Source organism: Podarcis vaucheri (assembly GCF_965113315.1).
Source record: "Podarcis vaucheri genome assembly, chromosome: 5".
Lineage (NCBI taxonomy): Eukaryota > Metazoa > Chordata > Lepidosauria > Squamata > Lacertidae > Podarcis > Podarcis vaucheri.
This window is the reverse complement of record NC_138763.1, coordinates 49,729,854-49,744,944: the sequence shown is the minus strand read 5'-3', so window position 1 is coordinate 49,744,944 and position 15,091 is coordinate 49,729,854. Positions and strand designations below refer to the sequence as shown.

The following is a 15,091-nucleotide window of genomic DNA, read 5'->3' as shown; positions in this document are numbered from 1 at the left end:
CCCCCAATATTTTTTATAAGTCCGCGTCCCTGGGCACATGGCCTTGGAAGGTTGGCCACAAAAAAATATGGCCCTCTGCCTAAAAAATGGTTTCCCAGACATGGTCCAAGGTAATATTAGGTTAAGGAGAAAGGACTAACCTGACACCAGGGTTTATCTTTTTAAAAAATTATAATATGTACAAAATGGTGGCAATCATGTAATGTTAGGAGGCACATTATATGTTTTGAATGTTCATTCTGAATGGTTTAATTGCTAGAGTTTAACTATGAAAAATGCATATTGCAGTAGAATACAATTTTAATATTGTACTTTGAAATTGGCAGAAATTATACCCTTAAGGAATAGTAGATATTACCCAAAACACCACCTCAGAATTGCATTTTTAGGTTCTTCAATAAGCATTTAGAGTGCCAAGTTTTCAAGTGAAGTGATTTTAGCATTCTGAATACGAAGTACCTTTAAAACTAGTACATTTATTTTTGTCTCTTTTACTACAGGAAACAGTGGCAGGAAGCTCTGCAGGTTAAGTACAGCACTATGCTTTTGGCTAAAAAAAAGAAAAGAAAAGAAAAAAGAAAATAGCCAGACCCTAAGTTCAATACAACTGCCAATTACTTAACCCATTCTAAAAACCAGCCAATACTTTCTTTTAGGGCAGTACTGTGAACAAAATAAATATTGGCTTAGTTATGACACTTGTTATTTTAAAGCTTTAATAGCCTATTGTTAACTCATGGTTGCCTCAACAAGATAAAACACTGAAAACAGCATTTCCTGACAGGAAGTGAATTCCCACTGTGTATCACAGGATTTCAGCCAAACACTCAGTTCTAGAAAAGGAATGGGACTCCAAGTCCAAACACTGACAATTGACACAATTTCTCTCTTTCTCCTCCACCTTCCTTTTAAAAAGGTGATTTTTAAAAATTTATTTTTTTGCCACTATCTTGCAATGAGATCCCATCTCATCACAATAATGCTCTTAACAAGCACACAATGACACTGAATGCAACTTTACCCTCTCCACTGATTGCCCAGAAATTGATCAGCAGTCTGGAAGGCGGCTGGAGGTGTTTGGCCACTGTATTTCTAAGGTGCCTGGCTGTGCAAAAGTCAGAAGATCAAACTCCCTATGACAGAAGGAGATGGGCAGCTTCCTTTGCTACTGGGGAACCAAAGCACCTGGAATGTTGCAGCTGAAAGGGCAAGCTTCCTTGTGTCTTCCTTTCTCACAGGAATATGAGCCTTCAGAGAAAGGGATGTACAGGTTCTCTCTTACAATAAATGTGGTGCAGGTGACCATGATTTTTCTGCTACAAAAGATAGTCAAAAAATGTGGACACATGAAAAAGTTCTGATAGCCTATATATCCCAGGATTCCAAAATAGCTTGGCTGCTTGCAAATAATTTGCAGTCACCTGGAACAATTAGTCAACTGAGTATTTCACCACATACCAGGATCATAGCTGATAAAAACTATGCAGAAGCCCTTCATTCTGGGCACCTCTCTTTGGCAATCATACATAATCAAATACCTCAATACACGTAATCCAGTTGGTTTTTGTTTTGTTTTTTTAAATACTATCCTATCCTTAATATTAAGTGAATTTCTGCTTCTACAACAATGAACATTTGCTGGCAGGATGGCAGGTTAAAGTTCATCTCTCATTCTGTTTCCTGGACATCACATAGAATTGTATGTCATGTCAATATATGTCATTTTCAGTATTCAATGAAGCTAGAATAGGATTATAGGACTAAAATGTAGAAAGAGCACAAGAAAACATGCAAATTTTCAGCATCAATTGTCAATGCTTTGTTTTATATCAAAACTGAGATGCAGGTACTTTCAGATATCAAAATTAAAAAATGTGTGCTAGAAACAAGGTAGATTTAATAAAATTTGCCAAAATGTAAGTGAAGATGAACAGAAAAGATCCTAAAGATTTTAAGCATATGTTGCTTTTATAAGGTTGAAAAGATACTTAGGCTGCAATCCAATCCTGCTGATCTGAAAGTAAGCTCTACTGAACTCAGTGGGACTTATTTTTGGGTAGGCATGCATATGATTGTGCTGTTAGAGTCATCCAGCTCTGGCAATATCAGAGACTTAGCTCACCACTTTTCCATCTTTGGATAAAGGACCATGTTAACAATTACAGGGTCATAATCTTCAATATGTGAAGCTCACAATTCTCTATGGAAGCACAGTGTATCTACCCTAAAATAATTAACAAGGAGGTATACAACTGAAATGATTTCGGGATTACCTCTGAAATTTTGAACTCAGGGTTCTTCCAATTGTCCAGGAAGTATAGTCATAAGATAGCACATCACAGCCAGACAGTTTATAACTCCAGTGTGCAAAACCCATGCACAACTGCCTAACAGAATTTTCAGGCAAAATTATGCTTAGAAGAATCTGCTTAGAAGTCAGAAGTATTCACTTGACAGATCTGGATTACCGTAATTTGTGTCTATTTCTAGTTTTAGACATGCTTCATTTTCTTCTTACTATATACCTTTAGATTTAATGATTTATCATTTGTATGCCCTTAGTATTCAGAAGAAACCATAGCGTAATTTACTGTTGAAAACACAGAACTGAAGACACAGATTTTTAACTGGAGGCAGCTATAGCCACATTGCTATTACTATATCATTCAGTGCCTAAAGCTGAAGTTGTTTCCACATATGTAATGTATGTTAACACCATAATTGGTCATTTTATCACAGGCAGCCCATCCTAATACCCAAATATTTCATTACTGTACATAAAACTGTCATAATCTGTACAGGTGTCCACCTACCACAAATGCAGAAAATCATTAGCATGGATTACATACTAGAAGTTAAAACTTGCTCCAAGTCCAACCACATGAAACTCTTGACTAACTGCAAACACTTCAAAATTGTAAGATCTAATATCCCCTCAAGAACCCAATATGAACAATAATATAGAAGGAAAAAAACAATTTGCAAGAGAAGAGATTTGCATGGATAGAAACCCTGCCTGTAGAGGAAATAGAATAATTCACACAAATTTAAACTTACCATTCACATTGCTAAACCAAAGATGAAGGCATAGTTTTTAGCATAAGAGCATTGAAATATGCTTCAAAACAGTCTTTGGCTGTGTCTCTCCCCAATTGGTCCGTCAAATACACAGCAGCTACAGCACAAAGCATCTTTATGGGTGGAATAAAAGGCTCTTTAAATGCTCCTTTATTTTTTTTTATTGAATGAACCCACTCTTACACAAAGTTCATGCCACGATGTCTCGAAGAGCAGAATTACCAGATCACAAGTTATCATCCAATTCTGGTAAATTACATACCGTAAACATGCAAGTTTTTATTTGTGATACAGTTAGTAAATAAATGTTTAATCAATGCTTAGCAACATTTTAACATTTCAAAGCCTTATTTACAATGTCCATGACAGTGAAGTCTCCCTAAGATTAAATTCAGGGTGGTTTTTTCCAAATAAAAAACTTCATTCAACATTTGTTTACTCTGGGAATTCCAAATATGTTTGAGCCATCCTTCATTACCTTCTTTCCTGTCTTAAGTCACTCTGTAATTGTCTAAATTATGAACTTCATGCTCTGCCTGTACAAAACCAATGATCATAGTGACATTTATTTTGGTAAGGTGTAAACAATAAGATATCCCTTGAGCAGAGGTTAGAACCTTGTGGACTATTGTTGAACTACAATTCCCAATCAGTCCCAGCCAGCATGACCAAAATATTTTTGCTAAATGTATGAAATATACAGCAGAAAAGCACTATATTTTCTTCCTCCAACAGACTGTAGCAGCTGCCCAACTGCCTTATAAAAAAAACCCCTAAAACAGGAAACTGAAGCTGATCACATATGGCAATGCTGAAGAAATCTTGCCCTGGAGGTGACCCTTCTTTTTCATCATGTTCTTCATAATACATGTGGTAAAGATCAAGGGTGGAGCTCTTTCTGCGGACAAAATTACTATACAAAACTGTTGAAAGCATGTACTTTGCACTGGCCAAGTCTACAAATTCTGTTATCTGAGGGTTTGGAAGGCACTGTCAATGTTTTCCTTATCATAAATTCTGATAAATATGAATACAGTTTACATAAAAGCTACAATGATATGGGCCTAGAGGGACACACAAAGAAAGGAAGATTTTCAGTTTTGGATGAAAGTCTACAGCATCCTGCCAACTGATGTTTTAAAGAGACCCATCGGAACATTAGCCTATTTGCTCTCCCACCAAATAGAGGCACTTAAGAGGTGTGTATTTAAGAGGTGTGTATTCTCACTATTATAGGGATGCGGGTGGTGCTATGGGTTAAACCACAGAGCCTAGGACTTGCCGATCAGAAGGTCGGCGGTTCAAATCCCCGTGACGGGGTGAGCTCCTGTTGCTCGGTCCCTGCTTCTGCCAACCTAGCAGTTCAAAAGCACATCAAAGTGCAAGTAGATAAATAGGTACCACTCCGGCGGGAAGGTAAATGGCGTTTCCGTGTGCTGCTCTGGTTTGCCAGAAGCGGCTTAGTCATGCTGGCCACATGACCCGGAAGCTGTATGCCGGCTCCCTTGGCCAATAAAGCGAGATGAGCGATGCAACCCCCAGTCTCAGTCACGACTGGACCTAATGGTCAGGGGTCCACTTTACCTTTACCTATTCTCACTATTGCCTTGCTTCAAATAGTGAATGAAAACAAATCTGGGCATTTGTAGCTGCCCTGGACTCACAGAATGACACATAGAAGAGATGAAACTGTCTAATGGTATCAACAGGTTGTTCTGAGATGCCAAACCTTGATATCCTTATAATTTGCCACTTGTTCACTCACCTCGGGTAAGCAGTTATTGGCTCTTGCTGAACACCTATATGCAATGTGCCTTTTGTCTTTCAAATATCTGAAGTTCAAAACCTTGGCTGATTCTTTATGATAGCCCCCCTCCCAATAGCAAAAAATGGGGTGGTCTAGACAAGAGTGATTATTCATTTTGTGCTCTCCTGCCTTGAATACTCTGTACAGTATTCAAAATTTCAACACTTGAAAAAAGCCATATGGTGGAAATCCAGGGATGGGTGGAACTTACATTCATTTTTATCACATACAAAATACTTAGCTTCATTATTCATATTCACTCATACGTGTTTTGCTTCACTCTCTAACCTACTTTGCAAATACCATTACTCTCTCACTTATACGAAGTGGAAACAGACTGCTCAATTTCTATCAGGAATGTGGCAAGAGATGGGACAGGACTTTATAATTTCCCCTTTCCTCATGGAATTCTTAGATTACATAAGGGGAGGAATGAAGTTCCTAGTTCTTTTCCCTTCCCTTCCAACTTCACAGGATTTCCCCTTTCTAAAGTTGTCTTTACATACACAACCTTGTCTCCCACAATGAAGTGTACTACGAAATGAGGCAGAAAATGTTTGATTACTTCACTACAGAAATAGTATAAAGGTAAAGGTACCACTGGCCGTTAGTTGCGGACGACTCTGGGGTTGCGGCGCTCATCTCGCATTATTGGCCGAGGGAGCCGGCGTACAGCTTCCAGGTCATGTGGCCAGAATGACTAAGTCGCTTCTGGTGAACCCAAGCAGTGCACAGAAACGCCGTTTACCTTCCCGCTGGAGTGGTACCTATTTATCTACTTCCACTTTGAAGGGCAGGAGCAGGGACCAAACAATGGGAGCTCACCTCATCATGGGGATTTGAACCACTGACCTTCTGATCAGCAAGCCCTAGGCTCTGTGGTTTAGACCACAGCGCCACCCGCGTCCCACAGGAATAGTATAGCCAGGTGAAAAAGTGAAGACCACATTCCTCATGGTGTGTAGAGGCAAATGGAATATCTTTTCCTTGCATTCTCATTTGTCACCAAATATTTCACTTAAGTGAAGGTGACCATGCCTCCCTCCAATCATTCTAGCCATCAGTCTCCTCACAGCTGCACCTGTTAATTTATAGCTGCCAAAATCGTTGGAGACTCATCTAACTCAGACTGTATGAATGCTTTATCGCTTTATTCAGAATCCAATTTCTAGTTTAACTCTAAAATTTCCTGACATAGAAGTCCATTTCGTATCTTGAGGTGAGCAATATGCAAACTGAGTGTGGGGCAAGTGATTGCCTACACCAGGCATGTCCGTTTTGGGGGTCTAAAAAAAACTCACCAACTTTGGTTGGCCCTTACGCATGTTCACTTTATCAAATCTGTCCCTCTTTGAAAATAGTTTGGGCACCCCTGGCCTACACAGAACGTAAGAACAGGGCTATAGTGTTGGCTTATATATGTCCCAGTGTTATCATTACAACTTTGGCTGAAGACTTGCCAATGCATGAGAAAATAGTTTAGGGAAAAGTGCATAAATTAAAGGTATTTTTTTAAAGAATCTTGCGTACATTTCTTGATCATTAGCAAAGATAGCAGTAGCATACCTGCTGATTTCACATTCTTACCCATGAAATTTAACTTTTTCAATTATTTATTATTTTAAATCTCATACAATGATATATGTTATTTATTTTAATCAGATTAGATTTGACAAGAACATTCATTAGGATGTGTAAGGGGAGTGAGATACATGAGATAGTATCAGCCAGTATGGTTTGTTGTTAATTACTATTTGTAAAAGTATTTTTATAAACTAAAAACAAATTTGTTAATACTTAAAAAGGTAACTCCTAAATCCTCAAAACTTGCCAAAATTGAGTAAGGTCATATGTATTTTTGTCCAAATTATCATATCAGTCCCAGAATATGTTGCCTTAATCAGAGCAAATACTTCCATCATCATATCAGTTATTGGCAGGTTCTATTATATAGCTAATAGTAATAAGAAACAAAAAGTTATCCAGGCAGTAGTCCATCAACTGTTGCTGAATGAACTGCAGCAGAACCCTTTTTATCAAACCAGTAAAACCAAAAGAAAAACAAGAGTGCTTATATTAACTAAAGTGGATATTTGATATGTACACGTAAAGCTTAATCCAGTCCTATGATGGGTGTAGCACCTGTATTAAATCCCTATAGGGTAGGGGTGGAAAGTCTCTGGCCTTCCAAGTGCTGATGGACTACAATTCCTATTATCACTGACCACTGGCTATGTTGGCTGGTGCTGATGGGAGTTGGAGTTCAATAATACATGGAGAGCCACAGGTTCCTCACCCCTGCTTTAGGGCAAAAATAAGACACCTGCCTTCCTGCCTCCCATTTCCATGCACCACAGTTTTCCTATTTCTATGGTACCCATGAATACCAGGGGGGGGGGCAGAGGTCTCCTGCTTGTGGGGATTCTTCTGAATAAACACTGCACGCTCCAAACATGATTAGATCAAACCATTGCTTTATTCTGTATTTTTATCCGTAGGAAATTAATGAGCATTTAAACTTCATTTCTACACTAAACCATAATCCAATTACATATCAGTATTGTATCACTGCTTGTCAGAATATTTTGAATGTGTTTGACCTAGTATTGTCAATGCTCAGTTTGACAGAAAGCTGAAAACTTATACAAGACACTGACATTTTTTCCTTGAAAAAGTCCTTTCCAAAGCAAATTACTTTTGTTTTAAAGCAAGGCTCTGCCCTTTATTTCCCAACCACCACCCACTCTTCCAAATAAACAAGTGAGACAATGTTTCATAGGAATTTTAATTGTTTCCATAACTCTCATTGTCTGCCAAAAACCACTTAATATGAGATAGCTGAGGGAGGACACACAAATACGTGCACGTAATTGTGTAATGAATGAAAGAACACGAGGAGTTTCAAACTTCTGCTTCAGTTAATCTTAGTTTGAAAAAGAAAAATAGACACACAAAAATGTAGAGCATCATTTAAGATGCTCATCCCTGGACTCATATTCAGAATGTCAAATGCTGGTGGTCACGATGCTTTGGCAGGGCGGTAAAGTAGTGTGGGACTGAAATGGAGTTGTGGATTATCTTAGACTTGTTACACTGAGACAGCATCCTCTAGAGTCAATATGGTTTCCCCAGTTGTGATGTATGGAAGTGAGAGCTGGACCATAAAGAAGGCTGATCGCTGAATAATAGATGCTTTTGAATTATGGTGCTGGAGGAGACTCTTGAGAGTCCCATGGACTACAAGAAGATCAAACCTATCCATTCTTAAGGAAATCAGACCTGAGTGCTCACTGGAAGGACAGATCCTGAAGCTGAGGCTCCAATACTTTGGCCACGTCATGAGAAGAGAAGACTCCCTGGAAAAGACCCTGATGTTGGGAAAGATGGAGGGCACAAGGAGAATGGGACGACAGAGGACGAGATGGTTGGACAGTGTTCTCGAAGCTACAAACATGAGTCTGTCATAATTCTTGCTTTCTACCTTTTTTCTGTACTTTTCCACTGAAGTATATAAGCTGGGGAGAACAAAGATGGTGAGGATAAATAGGGATAGGGAGTGACAGCACAGCAAGCTCCTCTAGGTGGTGTGAAGCACTATCAAGTCCTCAAGAGTTTTAATGTTTTTTGCTTGTAGCTCCTTGGTGGACAGTGGTGTTTGGTTGATACAGTGGCTAAGAATGGACTGAATGAAACTTTCCTCAAAACACTTAGCATTTGCTTCTAAATTTGTATGCTGACAGCCATGCGATTGCAGAGCTTGGCAGGGATTGGCAACAGGCAACCCAGAGTGCAGAATCAGACCATCAGTCCATACTTGCAGGCACTCTTGCTACATTCCAGGTACTAGATGACTTCAACAGTGATATAAAGCCACATGATTTAGACACAGGCAGGAAGCTACTACAGGTACCTTGCCATAAACAAATAGCCAATGAAATAGGAAACCAGCAAGCTGAGTCTTGGGTGAGTAGCACTGAGGCCACGCTTCAAGTGTGTGGAGTCTGCTACAAATTTGCCTCTTTAATTTCCACCACTGTAACCAAGGTATTTCTTCCAATAAACTAAGAAATATGTGGGTGGAGACAAAGTACTGTTAACACTGCAGTTTGCCTCTGGACATTAACAGTAAACCAGTAGGTTAACTGTCACACCTTTCAAATGTTAGAAATTGTTCTTGAATGCAGTTGATGATTTGTGATAGAGCAAGATTTGAAAAGATTCTGACAAAACAGCAATTCTGATCATTATAAAAATATGTGCTTTTCTGTCTAAACCAACCTTTTGGAATTTATCTCAATGTTACCAATGGTTAAAAGCAATAAAAACAACAGTCAGCTTTGTAGGTGATTATTTTCCTTAATTGCAGGGGAATAAGCTTCATACACTAGAGGTTCTTGATTTTCAAAGTGTTGCAAACATAGACGGAGTCTTAATTTTTTCCAAAATAATTGCCTATCTCATATTGAGATTTCAAAATTAGTATGTTTGCAGGAGGTATTTAAATCCAAATGTATCTATAATATTTGTAACTTTAGACTACTACTGCTGGAAATGTCCATGCTGCTTTCAGGTCTAAAAACTTGCCTTTCACAGCTGCAAAGGAAATGACAAGAGAAGAAAAACACAGGCAGCAGAGATCAGCAATTAATTCCATCCACAATTGGCCAGATGTTTGCTCAAGGAGGAATCAGTCTGTTTCCTTTAGGGGCTGTTGCCACTGAAAACTGATCTTGTGCTTTCAGAGACACAAACTGTTTGTAACATGTTAGGAATGCATACTGGATCACATAGAGATGAAGAAATAAAATCCAGATCGGGCTGTCTGCAGCGTGTGTTGCATATCTCGACTAAGAGGATCAAGTTATTCTATCCCCTCCCTTCCCCCACTCTCTTGATAACAATGGACAACTGCCAGCTCAGTCAGATTAAGTACCCAGAGTGGACGCAGTTGTGCTTTACTGGCAAAAGAAAGGTGAAACATTCTTAGGGCTCTATCTTTTGTGGCATGTTAAAGTCATCCAAGGCATTATGTATTTGGGGAGGTGCTTGCCAAACAAACAGAATCAATGGCACACACTATTACTTGTGCTAGCTGGTTTCATGAAACTACTTCGAACAGCGCAACATATCTGGTCAGGAAAAACACAAAGTAAATTTTAGTTCTTGGTGGTATGCTGAACATATAACTAACTACAGGAGCTTTCCACATTCTGTATCCCTACATTGTGACATGAAAGCAGAAGCTTATCCAGAAAAACAGGTAAAGCAAAGTGTGTGCATTTTACCAAATAGCGCACCACCCCCTAGTAGCTGCAGGCAGCCGTTCAGCCCACAATTTCTCACATGCATTGCATCTTACAAGAACTTGCATTTAAAATGCCCCCGCTCAGATGACACTGTGCTTTCCCACATAGCTCATGTACTAACCTTCAGTTAATGCTTGGAATAAACCCATGCATACAGTTGTTCAAAGGCAGTGTACTGTCCAATTCATATGCTCCTGAACTTCAATTATTCATAGTCAATCAATCATGCCCTAAATATACTCAGATTAAACAACACCATATCTGATTTTGGTTATACAAACTCTGAAGATGAGGTGCTGCCTTCTGCACACTCTTTTAAGTGAAAAAATGCTTCTGGTATCTTGCCAGCTCAAATTAGAACGAACAAATACTACAGCACATGCCAGACCTATGCCAAAATGAATCACAGAGTAATACACATGCTTTGTATATTTAAATAGTACAGGTGTCTGTCGATGCCAATGTTACGTAGTACTTAAGTGAGGAAGAAATACGGGATCAACGCACAATCAAGAGGTGTTTGTGGTTAGTGTTCTACGTAAGGTATTTGGTTAGCACTCAAGGAGTTTTAAACTGTTTTTAAAAGTTTCAGTGAATTGTTTTAGTATTGATATGTTTAATCCTTTGGAGAAAGGTGCAATATATAATAAATAATAATAGTGCACACTTCCCACGATCAGGTGCACCTGATTTAAAAGCCCAGAAGGAAAGTCCTGTGTCGATAAATATGCAGAGATACATATATGTTTTACCTTAGTAATAGAACAGCTGTTTAATACATATGTCCCTTGTCAGTACGAACACAAACCTTTAAATAGCTATGCAAACTGATCGTTCTGATTAATGGTATCTCTTCTCTAGAATAGATAATGGATTTCAGTATTCCTCTTGCAGCTACTAATTGCCTTTCTGAAGTGCACATCAAAGCAGGAAGCTGCATTCATCACCCTACTTTAGGTGTTAAAAGTTTCTAATATTTCAGAAGAAACATTAGCCATGTTTGCACATAACAAAGCTGGACTTTTGGCTTTATTGTACTTTATTTTGAATGAACAACATCCCGGTACCCAATTGCCTGCACTTCACTCCTCCTCTGGTGTGAGTGGCTCCACATTACCACTAAACTAATAAGCCACAATCACTAGCCAGCCTTAATCAATGGTTTGTTGGCATGCTGATTTTTGGCTTGTTGGGAAGCAACAAACCATGACCCCTGGGTTTGGATGAAATGGAAAGCCAAGGCTTCCTGCTTAGTGCTGGGGTAGAGCAAAGGAGGAGCAATTAGGCAGCATGGCTTATCACTGCATGTGCGCACAGCTTGTAACTTCTAAGTACTTTTTGTAGGATTGAGATTCCTCCCCTCCTGCACCTCCAAATCCCTGCTATTAATATTTATTTACTCAGAATCCTCTTCCGCCTGAAAGGCCTCAAGGGTAACTAACAATCGAAAAGATACAAAATAGAAACACAGTAAATAAACAAAGCCAAAACCAGTATCAAACTCAGTTTAAAAAACCAAGCTAAAACATTAAGATCAAAAAGCGTGTGGGGGAAAAAGATATCCACCTGTTGCCAAAAAAGACTTTAGATCGGTGCCAGATGAACCTCCGTGGGAAATGTATTGCAAAGACAGGGTGGCACAACTGAAAAGGATCTGGTCACTACCCATCTTAATTCTAAAGGTCTCAGATGAAGACCTCAACTTCTGGGCATTTTCATGTGGGAACAGGTGGTCTTTAAAACAGAAACGGCTGCAAATGCTTTCTGACTTTTAAGGAAGATATGAGAGATGCACATTTTATAGCTGATCCATTTCTTAACACTAACTGCTGCTGACTCAGCAGCAGAAGACTTACTCAGATCAATTTCCTAGACTGTTATCTTTTTTCCTTAAGAAATTCCTATCTGCAGCCTGCTAATTCACACTGGACTCTGGGAACCTAAATATACACAAGTTTTCTCTGTACATGCAAGCAGTAGTGAACCTCCTTAGGCATGGATTCATGTTGACAAAACAATGAAGGTCTGGCAGTTATCCATTAACATACTCCCCCAAGAGGATGGGGAGAGAGAGGACAAATGGTCTTGACATGATTAGCAAATTAAGGCAGTGAAATTAATTCAGTGGTGTGAGTTGAGTCTTCTAGCTTCAATTTATTCCACACTGGAGAGCCATGCTATTAGTTTGATATGGGCCGTTGGAGATATTGGTGTGTAGTCTCTTGTTGAATTGTAGCAGGGTATGCAGGGTATGCAGAGAAGAGAAGACTCCCTGGAAAAGACCCTGATGTTGGGAAAGATGGAGGGCACAAGCAGAAGAGGATGACAGAGGACGAGATGGTTGGATGGTGTTCTCGAAGCTACCAGCATGAGTTTGACCAAACTGCGGGAGGCAGTGGAAGACAGAAGTGCCTGGCGTTCTCTGGTCCATGGGGTCACGAAGAGTAGGACACGACTAAACGACTAAACAACAACAAATGCAGCTGGTTCCTACTCAGTATATCTTCCACTTTACTTAGTGCACATTATATAATTTGTGTTTGATGTATCTGAGCTAATGGAACAGACAAGTTGTTTCATATTTTGTCTACATAGTTTTGTTTTTGTATGCATATGCAAAATGGTTTAAATCCATAATCTTATAATATGAAGCTCAAAGCCACTTTGCTCATTCCCATTATTGCTGTAAAGAGAGAGAGACCCTGTGCTGAAATCACAGTTGATGTTGGTTCTAATATCCCTGCAGACTAAATCACTAAGTGACAGCTCCCAGCATCATCATACAGTAAAGATGTTGAACAACATGGGGTATAACACTGAGCTCTGTAGGACTCCATAGCATAAACGTCATAGGTTTAAGTAATAGTCTGCAATAATAGTCCACTGATCCAAGAATCCTAACACACAAATTTTCTATCGGCTTACTAAGAGTTTACTAAGCTTGACAAGACACACTTTACACAAACTTTAGAGAGGAGAGAGGTGGGAAGGATGAGCTATAGGAAAAGAAATAAGATATGTTGATATGGTTAAGAGTGTCAGGATAAAACAGTAGCTCTGGAGTCATTATGAGTTATTCTAGAATGGGAGGCAATGAGTAAGGGATTGGGATCATACTGAAGACAAACATGAGCATAGCTGAGCTATTCAAAAGTAAAGGTAAAGGGACCCCTGACCATTAGGTCCAGTCGTGGCCGACTCTGGGGCTGCGGTGCTCATCTCGCTTTATTGGCCGAGGGAGCTGGCGTACAGCTTCCGGGCCATGTGGCCAGCAAGACTAAGCCGCTTCTGGCGAACCAGAGCAGCTCACAGAAATGCCATTTACTTTCCTGCCGGAGCGGTACCTATTTATCTACTTGCACTTTGACATGCTTTCGAACTGCTAGGTTGGCAGGAGCAGGAACCGAGCAACGGGAGCTCACCCCGTCGCAGGGATTCGAACTGCCAACCTTCTGATCGGCAAGTTCTAGGCTCTGTGGTTTAACCCACAGCGCCACCCGCGTCAAAAGTAGTACAGGGCTATTATTCCTAAACAGTCACACACTCATTACACTAACCTGGAATCACTGAGATCTTTAGTTAAGCCTAAGTTTATTGCCATAAAAACACTCAAAATACATAATGTCATTCTTTTACAACATGTAACTAGTTAATCTAACCATTTGACCCTTTTTTCAGTGACCACAAGGGTATTACAAGAAATGTGCACATGCCTACACATAAGCTGCAAATGCAGATGGAATGTTTGCTCTCCTTTTAAAAATGGTAACGAGTAAGGGTACACAATTTTGGAAAAAAGGAAATAATAAATAGGTGGACAGGTCTTGCCTGACCAGCAAGTCAAAATATGTTTGTAAAGGCAAATAAACTGACCTATACGGGATCAGAAGCACTGTGTCCCAAAATGATTGTTTATTTATTTGATTCAATTTATGAATCAGTTTCAATAAAATATCTCAGAGATTTCACAATAAAAATGTAAACAATTACATGTGCAAAAGCAATAAAAATAATTCCATATATAAAACACTTAGTGGTGCACCCAAGGTTTCACTATCAATTCAGCTTAATTTATTTCCAAACTCTGATATAGACAGCATAAAACCAGAACAGAAAGGAAATGGGATGAAAAAAATTGTAACTTTTCAGAGGAAAAACCTTAGCAACTGTGAGGCATCCAGCGGTGACTAAATCCAAAGAATAAAGCTTACAAAAATGACATCAGTTTCAGCTGGCATGCCAATATACTTCACTAGCACAAATAATAAAGTTCTTAATAACATATCATTTTTTTAAAGCCAGTTTTTGCCACATGCATATTTCAAATCCTCATGTTATTAAAACTGCACAATGAGGTTGATAAAATTGCTTGAGAATGTATTTATACAGTCTCTTTTTGGAATATGTTTGCAATAGATATGTTTGCAATAAAAGTATATCAAAATGTTGCAAAGGACAAAAATGATACCCATTGACGATTTACAACTCTGCTGGTTAAAAAGTGAAGGCTTGTGGGATAAAAGTTTGTTTCCCAACAGTTACTTTTCATTTCAACGTTCCAAGAAGTTTATAAAAACAAGAGAGAACCTATTGTTTTAACTCTGTCTGAGTTGGTTACTTCTAAGATAGTAAAGCAGGAGGCAAGAGCTTAGAATTAAGTGTTGCAACATTAGGGTGAATATTTTCTTACAACCCTTTATTCTGGTTTATTTCAAACCTAATTTGAGAATCTTGTATGACAGCAAAATATAACTCCCCCTCCCCACCCCAGTCACTTGCAAAACTAAAGAAAGATTTCATGAAAAGGTTCAGAAAATAACATGTCTCAGAAACTAAACATGCAATTCTCTTAAACCTGAATCACCCTACAACTGAACGTGCAAGGGAAAGAACAGATTGT

At 39.0% G+C, this 15,091-nt stretch overlaps 1 protein-coding gene across 8 annotated transcripts in view; it reads right to left on the bottom strand.

Annotated features, from left to right (window-relative positions):
- Positions 1 to 15,091, bottom strand: part of ADD3 (adducin 3) — a 106,459-nt gene that overhangs the window by 36,288 nt on the left and 55,080 nt on the right. The window lies entirely within an intron of this gene.